The 13728-nt window shown below is 38.4% G+C and overlaps 1 long non-coding RNA gene across 1 annotated transcript in view; it reads right to left on the bottom strand.

The window, feature by feature from the left end:
- Nucleotides 1–11252, bottom strand: part of LOC110361153 (uncharacterized) — a 525815-nt gene extending 514563 nt beyond the window's left edge. The window contains exon 1 of the long non-coding RNA XR_010474693.1: nt 10464–11252. This is a non-coding gene — a long non-coding RNA (uncharacterized LOC110361153). The remainder of the gene's footprint in view (nt 1–10463) is intronic.
- Between the last annotated feature and the right edge of the window lie 2476 nt (nt 11253–13728).

Below are 13728 nucleotides of genomic sequence, written 5' to 3' on the forward strand. Positions count from 1 at the left end.
TGAGCCATTGACACTTCCTTTACAGACATAGCATAACTAGGCTTCAATTAGCCTCAAAAGATTTTTTTTTTAGCCTCAAGAGACCTACTTCTAGAAAGCAAAACTGTGTTGCTATGCACTCATCCCCTGTCCATAATGGCACACCATACTCCTCTCTTTTCTGGAAACTATTTTTATTCAGATAATGAAGAATTAAATAAAAAAAGATAAAAAAGAAAACTATTCATGCCACAGAAGTTAAAATTGCAGATATCTAAATAAAAAGTTTTAAAAGTTAATTAATTCATCTTCTTAAAGATCATGCCACTAAGACCAAAGTATAGCAGTAAGTCAAATAGGGCTTATGTTCTTCATGGAGAAACAGCTCATACACTACTTGTGAATTGTAGCCACGTCACCAAAAAAACACAACAAAAGGAAGCCATGGCATTCCTGAGGAATTACTGTGACTAGGGAGAAACATTACACTTAGATTAAGGTAAATCAATATACGGCTAATCAGAAAGCCATTGGCTCATATTGATCTGGTGCTGGAGAGCTGAGGTTAAGAACGCTGTAGTGCTTAATCTATCAGTACTTGAAAATGAACTGTGTAACATTAACATTTCTGTGAGAATAAATTCTGTAAGGCAAACTAGTAGTAAATCAGCCTTTACACCAAGGTATAGTAACTACGCTGGTGTCCTTCCAGGAAAAAAAAATAAAAATACCACACACCTAACTTTCCCCAACTTTTTGGTTCTTTTTTTTCCTTAGTATTTGATATATCAGTGAGCCAACCGATCTAACAGACCACTTGTATCTGCCATTGGCGAATCAGCAGAGATTATGAACTCCAGAAGAGGTGGTGATGAGCAGATGGAGACAGTAATCTCTGGGATCTCTAAAGAGGATATAAACCACAGGCTCGCCCTACCATTTTTGCTCATTGAATTGGACAGCACAGGGACTACAGAGCAAGTTTTTCAATCCTGTCCTGGCTTGCAGAATAGCATTTACTCCACTCTCTGTTTGGAAATGTGCCCAGAAACTGTGTGCATGTGAACTGCCTCAAGAGATGGGCAGGTTTTTGCCAAGGTACCTCTCAGGAAAGCCAGGCTCTCTGTTCTGTCTCTTCCATGTGGAGATGAGAGTACAGCATACAGTCAGCATTTTCAAAGCCTTCCACAATAAGACCTATTTTTAGTTGTTTATAACTTTGCCAGTGTTGTCCATCCCTGGGAATTTCCTGTGCTGCTGGGTGGTTGCCTTGCACTGAAACATTTTGGAAACTACCAGCTTAAACAGATGAGCTGATTTCAATGAAGTTGCAAGTCAATAAAGATCTACCATTCAATAAAAAAGAAAATTTCATTTACAATTTTTAACACCTTCCAGCTACAGAGCAAGAAATTGAAATTTGGCAGAAGGAAAGTATCACTGCAGTGTCATGGTGTGAAAATCTTCCCAAACTTGGTTAAGATACAAGCCTGCAAAATTTCAGTTCCCACGTGAACAGTTGAGGTTTTTGGAAAAGCCTGACAGTAAAATGTTTTGAATATGCAACTTCTAGCCTGGACTAAAGAAACTTTTTTTTTTCTATAATTGCACAACTGCCATGAGTAATTTAACACCAAGCTTGAGAAACAGGAGAAACTGCTGTTTTCTGTAGCTTTGGCGCTGAAGAGAGAGCTGTGTAATTCAGAAGAAAAGAGCTGGGAAGAATTAGGAAAGACAGCAAGTTTAAAAGACTTGACAGAGACAGGGAGAAGTGGAAAAAAAAAAAAAAAAGAAACAGTATAGTACAAAAGACTGAAGAAAATAGAAAAATAGAACAGAATTTAGAAGGGAAGGAATGAAAACAATGTGGGGAATGGACTGAAGACAGGGTAGGTAGAAAGAAACAGGCTGGGGCAGGGAAGGTAGTGACAAGGTCCCATGTGGACAGTTCAGGCAGTTGTCTAGAGAACAGACATCCAAGACACACATGTGCTAATAGGTGTAAATTGTTGGACCTTCATCATTTACATGAGGATCTGTGATGCTTTTCATCCTGTCTCCTCTGGCACAGTTGGCAGCATTTGGGCACAACTCAATCTGCCTAAAGCCTTTCTTCATGTTCAGTCTCACCTGCTGAAGCTCTGTAGTAAGGATCCTGTAGTAAGTATCAATAGTTCAGCAGCATCTCCTTTTGTCTGTCTTGCAATCATAAAAGGTTCTTTGTGGTTTTTTTAAGGATTATAAAAGCAGGCAGCTTGGCAGATATTTAGTCCCAGTAAGGGGCATTAAATTGTATAACAACAGTCTCTTGTTCTCTTGTTCTCAGCAGGCTTCAGTTCCTACCTTCTCATGTAGACGTAATTAATTGTCTGTTGGTGAATATGGCCATGACCTGCTAGACTCAAGCATAGTTATTTGTTATTAAATGAAACAAAAATACATTCTATAATATACAGGTTTCAGGAATTTTAAGCAGTTGGCTTGGGTACATGTTCCCTAGAAAGGACTGTTTTCCTTTCCTGTTTTCTGCCAGTGTGTAGGCATGGAAGGCTTTCCAGCCATATATTGAAAATCTTGATCTAATCAGAGATCAGAGGCAAGGCCATGCAGTATAGGAGATAATTTATTAACTCATGAGTTATATGTGGAAAATGACCATTTCATATAGTATGATGAAGGAATGGAAGGGTAAAATTTGCCAGTTGCAGTTATCAAGGCGATGCAGACTTCACTAGAACCATAATATAATTAAGAATATGTCTCTGATCAAAGCAAGTGGTGCTCTTGCTTTTGAACTCATCCTGAGGAAAGCTCAGTCAGCATTTTGCTACTGTAAAACTGAAGCCCTCAACCTTTGAAGTTATTAAAGATTTTAGAGCATTTTTTTGCAATGAAAAATCAAAGTTTAGCTAAGTCTCTAAGTACATTATAGTTGAAGTAAGCATTTCCTCTAAAATTTTAACTAGGTATTTCACTTGCTGTACTAAAGCATTTTGTGATGTTACTTCACACAACTAAGCAAGAATTGCATTATATTGTAGCTTTTAGTGGTTCCTGTCAACATAGTTCAGTCTACATAGGACAGAACAGCTTGGGAGGTGCAAATTTCCTCTCCTCAGCTGCCTGCAGAATTAGATAATACATGTGATTATTTTATTTCAGAGACATCCAGGTCTAGCCTACCCTCAAGGAAAGCATGTCTGCGATATTAGGTAGGTCATTTCTGCTAGAAAGTCTAAAGATAACTGCAGTGCAGTCACAAACATCAATACTGTCAGCCACTGCTAAACTTACATATTATTTTTGTTCTTGTGCCCTAGGTCAGAAAGCAGTTCATTAGAGGAGCTGTATCCCTTGGCCTGGGCCAATAAGAAACTGTGGAGATTACCATGTTTTATCTACAAGTACATCTCCACAGTTTGCAAGACAATTTTCCATAAGATTGGCCCTTCTCAGTTTCCTTATGGGTAGTGGATACAGAAAAGACAAACAGCACTTGCATTTCTCTTGCTTGATTATGGATGAAAATCAGATACAGCTCAGATTAAATTACAGATTGAAGTTACAGATTTGGTGCTCAGGTTCTGTAGGAGTAAAACCTTTGGATTTTCCCAGCCAAAATGCTCTCAGACTATGGGTAACTTTCACCTTTTTGCCAGCCCTCAAGTGAAAAAGCCCACAGAGGTTACTGGTGGGACTCCAGCAACCTCCACATCTATCTCTGGGCACTCTGCACTGTTGTCTTTGATGTTAATAAAGACCTGGCTGTTTATTTTTCCACATATCTTGTAATTTTTTAGCCAGTTCTCAATCCAAGCCATTTACCATTCATCACAAAGTTTCCAGCAGCCATTGGTCAACAGCTGTTCAGCTGCTAAGACATAAATGGTCAAGAATTCAGCAAGATCCTTTAAGATTCATTTAAGATGCTGCATTTGAGAAACAGAAAGTTTATGTGAGGCTTTAAACCTATTTTTAATGAACTTGACCAGGTAGTTGTTTACACCGACAACAGTAAAACATACTATACACATTTGACAGCATGGGACTAGGGCTGGTTGCTTTTTTGCTGCTAACAGGCACTGCACATTTAGTTCCACATTTGCTGAATGTGGTCTTCTCCCATTTTCCCTTCCTCAAAGGAAAGAAAAAAAAGACAAAAGAGAAATCAGCATCAAAGTACTTCTGTTCCTTACCTCTGAGGTCTAATGACTAGTCTTCTCTAGTGGAGGCAATTTGTATTCACTCTCCTAGTAACTATTCTGTGTTTATCCACAGGTATTGCTGATGAATGCTAACAGGTAACATCCAGACCCTGTACAGAACTCAAGGCTTTTAAGCAGCCTTTGGAGTAGACAAGCTGCCACTTGTGGGTAGCTGGAGGTTGCAGTGCTGTTCCTAGTGCTTACTTATTTTTAAGATTACACATTTGAGGTGGCAGCAAGACAAACTCCATTTCATTGATCAGATTTTGCGGTAAATGACTGTAATTTCAGAAATTTCTGAATACAATTAAATGAGTGTATATAATTTCATACCTTCACCTTATGCCTGATGTTTTTTGTGTACATCATCTTTGTAAACTACACTGCATTAATTATGCCACGTTTACTAGGTACACACAGGTACACCTAGTTACTGAAAAATCAGGCTTCCATTGTAAAACATTTTCTCCTGAGAATAAAGTAATTTCAGAAAGCTTAAATACAAACTGTGCTGACTAATAATAGAGTGTTCTTGATATAGAAAGTGTTTTAATGCTATAGAATCTTTAAGGTGGCCTGAGTCATTAATTTGACTGATGTAAATTCCACACACTCCCTGGAAGCAAAGATCTTTTAGTTACATAGGTCCATGATGTAAGGTAAAGACAATTAAAATGCATCTCGTAACTTATGTTTTGAACACAGTACACAGAAGTCCTAGAATATGCGCAAAAACAACTACCAAAAGGGATCTGCATTTATCTTGGCCATTTGACAACTTTTGTTCCTCATTCCACAGTTTTAAACATTAAATTGCTTTTACATTGACTCACTATTTAATTTTCAACTTTATACCCAGGAACCTTTTGGGAATATTTGATAACACACAGCAGAGTTTCCACAAATGGTAGCATTGTATTACACTCTCTGGCTTTTCAGATTCCAAATTTTCAACTCTCAATAAACACAGCAGTTCTAGAAACCTTCAATGTCACCACAGATCTATAAGCAATATTATGTTTTTTTGCTTGCTTCTTAAAGTTGATTTTTTTTCAGGACATTTTCCAAGGCAAGTTAAAATTTGGAATTACATAACTTCTGAGTTGCACTGACTTTATAGATATGTTTACATTACAATCAGTGTCTTGAGTCAAAACTATTGTGAGGAAAAACAATTTATTCTGCTTCATGTTTCAGCTAGAAAGTTTTTTATTATTTCACAACACTAACATTTTTCTTGTTAATATGTTTTTGCAGTTTTTTTCCAAGACCTGTTAAAATATTTTAGTTATTGTTTTCTTAAAACATAATTAATTCAGTATAATAATTGTATTTAAAATAACAGACCAAACCATTTATAAGTCATATTGCTTTATTGCCGTGGTAGCTGGGACGGGGTCCTGTTTTGACTGAATTTGCACATTGCAGTTACTGAAAATCTAAAAGATATTCTAGAATGAGAAGTTGTTTTTCTGGGTAGAATTTGCAAAGGCACCTCAGTGACTTAATGACTACTTATCCTTTATACAATCAAATGGGCACTTATCCAGGAGCCCGATTTTGAGAGTGTCCTCAGCTTCCACAGCACAGACCTGCAGGTCTTTTGATCATGCCGGAAAGTGCTCGCATGATTTTGAAAAGCCCAGCATGTTCTTTAGCTGATCTTTAGGCTCCTAAATGCATTCAAAATGTGGCTTTAAGACAGAAATTATAGTGAGACTGGATTTATAAGCTTCTTTGATTCTTGCTCTAGCTTCTCAATATTTTACTTATTATGATATGGTAGAGAAAAACAACACAGTAGCCTTCATACAGCATACTCGTGATTATATGAAATGATATGAAAGTCAGTTTAAATCAATGTAAGGCTTTTTACTGGCTTCAACAGGTTTTGGATCTTTTGACCTGGCCACAACTCACAAAAAAACTCAGCTGATGACTTTTAATAGTGGCACTTTTCATTTATTTAATTATTCTTCACAATAGCCTTTTAAAAGGATTTATTTTCTACAGAATGCATAGATAAATTATACTGATAAAGCATAATGCGACACCATTATTCCCTAGGAAAATGGTCACGGCTTTTGTTTTATTTTCCAGACGTTTAATGCAACTAATCCTCCATTTTCCCTGAACAGAGAAGTTAACGTATATGATTGTTTCCAGCAAAGATCAAAGGAGAACTTAATTTCATGGCTTATCAATAAGAAAATCTTTCATTTTCCCAACTAATGTTTATATTCATAAGCTAGAAACTGAAATGAACTCCCATGGAAGAATAGAAAGGCATTAACTCTCCTGCGAAGGCTGCAGACTGTGTGCAGTTAGATGGAAGCAGCTCCTGCCAGCCTGCTGGCTTCCCAACCGGACAGCGTACAGCAAATGGGAACAGTTTTAGTGCTGCCCCTTCTGCACCACTGTACAGCAAATTCCTTCCCCAAACCAAGGAGGACAGGGACTGAAGTGCGACGTCCTGGCCTGAGGCAGCCGGAAAGGTGTCACTCTGGTCCCTCTGCTCTGTTGCAAATGACATCACTGCTGTTCTTCAGTTTGCTCTTCTGAAAAATGAGAATATTTACCTTATGCAATATGCAGGCATTTGATGATAAAAAAGCACAGAAAACAGCTGCTGAGCAGTTCTATCAGATGCAATTTGCAATTATTCCAGGAGCTGATAGGATTCCTAACCTTACAGGATCACAGCTTCAAAGAAATCAGCCATCTTTTCAAGCATGCCATGAATCTCAGCCTACTAAAAACAATCACTTGTGTTTGTCTAGGGTATAGGTACAATACATGATACAAGAGAGGAATATATACTAAGATGTCCTGAACCTGAATTCATTAACAAATTCAGAGCATAATTAATTACTAGCCAAGTTTGTGTCTCCAAGAATGACTAAGTATGACTGGCAGGACTGCTCTGATTAAACAAATGTCTATCCTAGAAGTGAAGGAGCTGTGAGAAATAAGGAATGTGCAGAATCCCAGAAAGAACGATGCACATTCATCTTGTCTACACTTACAGAATCATCAGCCTTGAGTAAGAAGAGAGAGAGACATATGACTACAGTTTTCTAATAAAAGCCTGCATTATATGAGAATGAGATTCATTATGTTGATAAGGATTTTAGAGTAGTCATTTTGGCTAACTAGGAAAAGTCAGAGAAGTAGGACTGTTTTGTAGTCATTTTTTAGCATAAAAGGCAATTACTGAAATGGGTTGATCCTTGATTGGCAAGCAAGTAAACACCTGTTCGATTGCAAGCATGTGATTAATCCCAAGCCCCTGCAGTGAAACACTTTGAGTTGTGCTTAAGACTCTGGTGCAAGTCACGGTTCATTACTCAGACAAGCAAAGATAGCCTCAAGGGCCTGTTTCCTGGAAAGAAATCTTCAAGAATGCCATTTTGATTTCAAATCTACTTCCATCCTAGAGGAAAAAGTCTGACGTGAAAGCACATTTCTTTCATGCACAAGAGGTGAGAGAGCTGTGTTCAAGTCCCCTGGCCTGGAGGCTTGTGCAGTTCCACCACAACTAAGTAATAAATATAAAAGTTTTCTGATAGGATGAGGAGCGTGAATTCCAAATTCTTCAAATCACCAAGATCATATTAGAGAAAAACAAAAAATATATATACTTGAACTCGCCACAGGGGTTTTTATTGGAAGAGGAGGGCTTTGCTGCAGTAGAGTCCTGTGCCTAAAATGTAGAAAGGAATGTGGATTTTCTTCCCTCTGGGGTTTAATCTTGCTTATTTTACAAGGCTAACATCTCAAAAAGGCGACTTATGCTCCAAAGCCATGTGTGAGTAATTCATATAATTTAGTATAATCTAAAAAACAGATCACTGAAACTCTGACTCAGTAAAGCACTGAAATATGTGCTTGAATACGACTGCGAATAGATGGCTTTTCCTAAAACTGAGCTGGGCACATGAGTAGACAGTGGCATGAAGAAGTAACATTTATCAAATCCCCATATTGTATCTTCTGTTGCATCAGCATTTTGGTTTTTATTTCCAACAATGTTCTCTAAGTATTTTATTTAGAACCAAATTGCTGAAAGACTAGGGACTGCCACAACAAAAAGACTTCTATGTCACCAAAGCCAGACATATGCAGGACAACATGGGCAGAAGAACTCTGCTGATTTTCCTTTCATGAAAGAGTCCAAGTGCGAAAGACAAGTCATAGGAAACAAGAAAAGCAACAGCTACAGAATACTGGTGCTGTGGTCCAGAGGATAAACTGGTAGATTAAATTATGAGGTAAGAGCTGGAAAAGGAGCTTTCAATATATAATATTTCAAATAAAAGTCCAGAAGAACACCAGAAAAGTTGCACTGACAACCATTTTCCCATCATGCTTTTCTAAATTTTGTATTCCAACTTAATACGTCAATTCAACAACATTGTCTAGCCTGTCAAGGCTCAGAAGGAAACACATAGAAAAGGAAAACCTGAGGAGACATCAGTGAAAGAGTAAACATAAGTAAGAGAAATGCAACTTGACAGGCAAGTTTCAGGCTTTTTTTTCTTCTTCTCCTAAATATAACTGCAATTTCCTGGGGTACAGTAGTGCTCAGATTTTGACCCACCAGTGTTTATCATACAGGCATCAATGTCATTCACCCTTCATTCTGATTTCATCAGTCATTACAACAACCCCATGTTCCAGTCTTCTCACCCTTCACTTCAAGTTTCTGGTTATTTCCATCAAAACTGGCAACCTCTCACTACTAGTGAATTCTGATGAACATAAGGGAATTCGGCAATTAGGAGGAGCCAAAGGCAGCAATATCTGAACTTCCTCGGCCCGGTGGAGCTCTCTTACATTACGGTAGCCAAACATGAGGTCTAACAGCTCGCTGTGTCTTGTTTTCCAATATCTTACTTTAGGAAGACTTATTTTATTTGCCAAGACTACTTCTTCCTCCAAACATCATGAATGCAAACAGGCTTCTTGTCTTTCTGCATGCGAGTCCCACTTAGTCCCATTTTGGAGGGCATTCATAGTTCTTGAAACAGAAAAAAAAATAAAATGCAGCCCTATTACTGCCGGTAGGCTACACGGATAACTTATACCAGGGAAGAAAATGTGGCAAGGGCAACTAGAACAGGACCAGTTCTTTAAGGTGTGAGTTTTATAGGATAAGTCATCTAGTGCTGAAGGAAAATACAATGGCTCTAGAAATTACTGTCTGCCATAAGCATCAGTATTTCACAGTAGCTTAAAAATGAACAGTCCAAATTGTTTGCCTATCTATCATTTGAAAACACATGGGCACACAAAGTGAGCCAATTCCCAGCCAGCTGCATCTATGCAATTTTCAAAGGCAAACTGAAATCATACTTAAACACTATTTGCATCTCCACTCCTCCTTGTGTTCAAAAAGAGCAAGTTACTTTTAAACCAAAATGCACTGGTCACCTTTGCAAAGTGCTTTTCCAACCATTCCTAAACATTCTTTTCTATCCTCCATCACTATTTCAGTGTTCTTGCCTCAAAACACTTTAAATTTTGTTCTGTCATTTCCCATATTATTTGAAGGGCAAGCAATAGTTTCTTATAAAATTATGTCATAATTTTATGTCAAAATAGTTGACATAAAGTTATGAGGTAGCAATTTCAGCTCACAAGGTTCCAGCATTGCTGAAATGCTGTTGTTTGCAGCATTGTTTACAGTCCATGCCATACACAGTGCTGGAATTTTTCACTCGTAGTCATTGTCCTTACACCCAAGTGTGTGGATCTGAACTCAGATTCACACAGTTGCATTTTTCAAGTTAGCCAGTTCAGAAATCCTGAAATGCAGGTTGGGTTACAGTTTCATGAAACATTACTCTGGCTACAAAAGATAAATAACACCTGTTCAGTACAAATGGACTGGGATGAATTTAACTTGTCAATAATTTTAAAACTTATCAGAACCTACAAAGAGTTTTACACAGGGTCAGCATTTTTGCCATGTGCCCATAGCAATTTTTCAGAACGAAGAGTACTAAACTGGAATTTATTATGTCGTTAAAACACAGCCCAATTCTGCAAGCTACAGAGTATCTGGACAGAAGTGCAGCCTCCTGAGTGGGAAGACCTCAAAATCAGTTGACAAATCTAGGAATTATCATAAAACAGGTGTATAAGGTGGTAGTGGAGACAGCGGAATGGAACAGAATAGAGTTTAACCCAGTGTCTGTCAAGGTTTAATAGTACAAACATCGCAAAAGGCTGAAATATAAGTAGTTTATCAAATGCTTCAAAGTCCATGCTAGGTACCTTAGGGAATTCCAGCAAAGCACTGAATCCGAGTGGCCATGGAGGGACATCTTGTCCAGCTGAATTTTGGGTAGGTGCAGCTCTCAGATGTCTCTACACAGCTGAGGGTCATCCATACCTCATCTCATACCCCCATGAACCATGAGAGACGGTATCACTCTTAACTTCCTTCTACGCTTTAAAACCAGCTCTAAATCCAAGAGGATCCACTGAAGTGACTCACTTCTAACACCATGACTTCCTAAAGCCTGCTGCTCCCTTTTAATATTCAACACCACTTGGCAGCATTGCCAAAAGGAATTGACCCTTATGCACATGCAGCTTTAAATTAAGTAAGAGTATCTAAACTTCATTATATGTGGTACCCTGGAAGGCTCAGCTGAATGAAGAGTTTACAATAATAGCTCAGCACAATAATTACACCACTGCCAGTACTGTTGTTTTGAATTTCATCCATAACCTTCAATTTAGGTTTCACACACATAGATACCATTGTAGAAATGTCATTTTAGTTCTGCTTTGCATATAATTTTGTTTAGCATCCTCAATTCCAGCTACGACTTGTACTACATCACATCTTTTTGACAGCTTTCTCTCAAGCTAAGGGTTCTTGGCAATGTAGAGTAGATTAAAATCACTCTTATTAATATTTTACTATACTAGCTCTATTCCAATACAGCTCTGTAATTCCATCTGGCTCTCAGCACTGATGTGTTTTTCTGAGCTCAAAATTCAAGCTAAAATGATCAAACTATGACAAAAATTCCATGATTTTTTAAAGAATCTTGAATTATGAGGTATTTTAGTAAAAGGTGTAATAGAGTAAAGTACTGCAGTTCCTAGAACATAATCTTTTCAGATAAAGTTATTTTTCCCATTTCAAATAAAATATGAACTTATGTTACTTTGAAAAACACCTATTTCAGATATAAAAGATATACTTAACATTTTAAACAATGCAGAAATTTCTTTGTTTCTAGAACTTAGTCTAACATTTCAGTATGATCTGACATTAATTTTAGACTCTAAATATTTAAGCCACTTGCTTAAAATACAAACAAATTTAGATATGTGTTGAGAAATTATGAATCATTTTTATTTTTGTAATACTTTTCATCCAGGAAAATTAAGAATAGTTTTATAGATTGTACAGGACTTAGTTTGCCTGTTACTGTAAAGCAGTACTTCTGCAAAGCAGTGCTTCAGATGTTGAATACAGGAATCATTTAATAATAGATAGCAACCTTCCACCAAAAGTAAAGAGTAATTTATCCAGCTGACATTGGCAATTCAATAATTTAATGTCAGTGTAGTAGCCTAGATCCACACCGGGGCATTGGCAGAGACTGAAGGTGAGAGCAAGCTCACCACGAGCCTCTGGGAAGTACTCACCTCTACCCATACAAAATCATGTCTGTACAGTCTCTACTGATACTGAGTAGAGTATATTTGTATATGTGTATTTGTATTTGTATATTTGTATTTGTATAGAGTATATTTGTGCTGCATTTGGAGTTATCATGGTGATGATGGCTGAAAAACAAACCCAGAATCTGAAATGTCATTCATTGTTCCAAAAAACACAAGCATGGATGAGAGCCTTGGCTGTTATAATGCTAAACTGGGTTTCAACCCAGGAAATCATAGAATCATAGGATAGTTTGGGCTGAAAGGGACCATCAAGGCCCTGTCATGAGCAGGGACATCTCCAACTGGATCAGGTTTCTCAGAGCCACGTTCAGCCTTGCCTTAAATGTTTCCAGGGATGGGCATCAGCCACCTTTCTGAGCAACCTGGGCCAGTGTGTCATCACCCTCACTGTAAAAACATTTCTTCCTCATGTCCAGCCTGAATCTCCCCTCCTGTAGTTTAAATCCCTCACCCCTTGTATTATCACAACAGGTCCTGCTAAAAAGTCTGTCCCCACCTTTCTTATAGGCCCCTTTTAAGTATTGAAAGGCCACTATAAGGTCTCCCCAGAGCCTTCTCTTCTCCAGACTGAACAACCCCAACTGTCTCAGCCTGTCCTCACAGGAGAGGTGTTCCAGCCCTCTGATCAGTTTTGTGGCCTCCTCTGGACCCGCTCCAAATGATACAGCCCAAATGATTCATGATATCTGTGATACTGCTATACCTCTTCAACAGTATATATGGTATTGCCTCTAATGATGATCACATATGCCTAGTCTGTCTTGCATGTTTTTGTTAAGCACAGTGACATCTCTTCTTCGTATCACTTCTTAACTTCTGTCCACATTATCTTCTTCAGTCAGTGTTTGGTCAGCTTGCTACAAGCCTCAAGACAGGACATATATTCATCTTAAGAATGAAATAGGACAAGACAGCAACTCGGAGGGAATTTATGTAAAGTCTAAGTAGAGCAAGTGACCGTGAATACATTAAATGGGTGTTTCACAGCACACAGGAGTGACCTGCAGTTTTCCAAGGTGCAATTTTTGACCTAAGCCCTGTCAGGTCTGCTGCCGGCACAGCTGAGAGTCTGGCTCTGCCCCCAAATGCAACATGGCACCTGAAATCAGCTGATGCCCTAAGGCCAGCCCTATGCTCAAAAAATAGGAAACTGCTTTGGTACCTTAAAGTATGCTCCTCCTTTATTGACTTGGAATAGTCAGTTGTCTGACCCCTGGATGTGCTGCAAGGCTGTTTAGCGCTGTGTTTTAAAAGCACTGAAGGGCAATTATGCCACAGGTGTGGTGGTGTTATTATTAATCATTGGCTCTGCATACTTACTGAATTAGGTATTTGGTAATTACGAGTTGTTTTCTTTCTACGCTGATTATAGTGTTTATTCGTCAGTTTTCTGTGCTTTAATTTGGTTGATTGAAGTGCCTGGAGAACAGATAGTTCTAATCCTTTAATAAATTCAGAAGAAAAACACAAAATAACACAATATAAATCTGCTCTGGAATTAACCTACATTCAAGAAAAGTGAACTACTTAGCCGATTTGCAGCTTTAATTGTACTTTTCCTGATGCTGGGGTAAAATCCCATCCCCAGTGGAAGAAGCCATTCTGGGGAAGAGGCAGAGTGTGAAACCTGTGTTGTTCCAAGACTCACCTGCCATCCCAGGACAGGCAGGCAGCCATTCTGGGCACCAAGGCACACACTGCTACTTATTTTAGGAAGGACTAGCATCTCCACAGTCACAGAGAACGTTAAACTAACTGGCCAGAAAAGACCTCATTACAACTGCTAGCTAACCATCTGTGCCCTCTCAGGCTGGCTGTGGGAGTGCAGGACCTT

This window comes from Columba livia, chromosome 9 (genome assembly GCF_036013475.1).
Source record: "Columba livia isolate bColLiv1 breed racing homer chromosome 9, bColLiv1.pat.W.v2, whole genome shotgun sequence".
NCBI lineage: Eukaryota > Metazoa > Chordata > Aves > Columbiformes > Columbidae > Columba > Columba livia.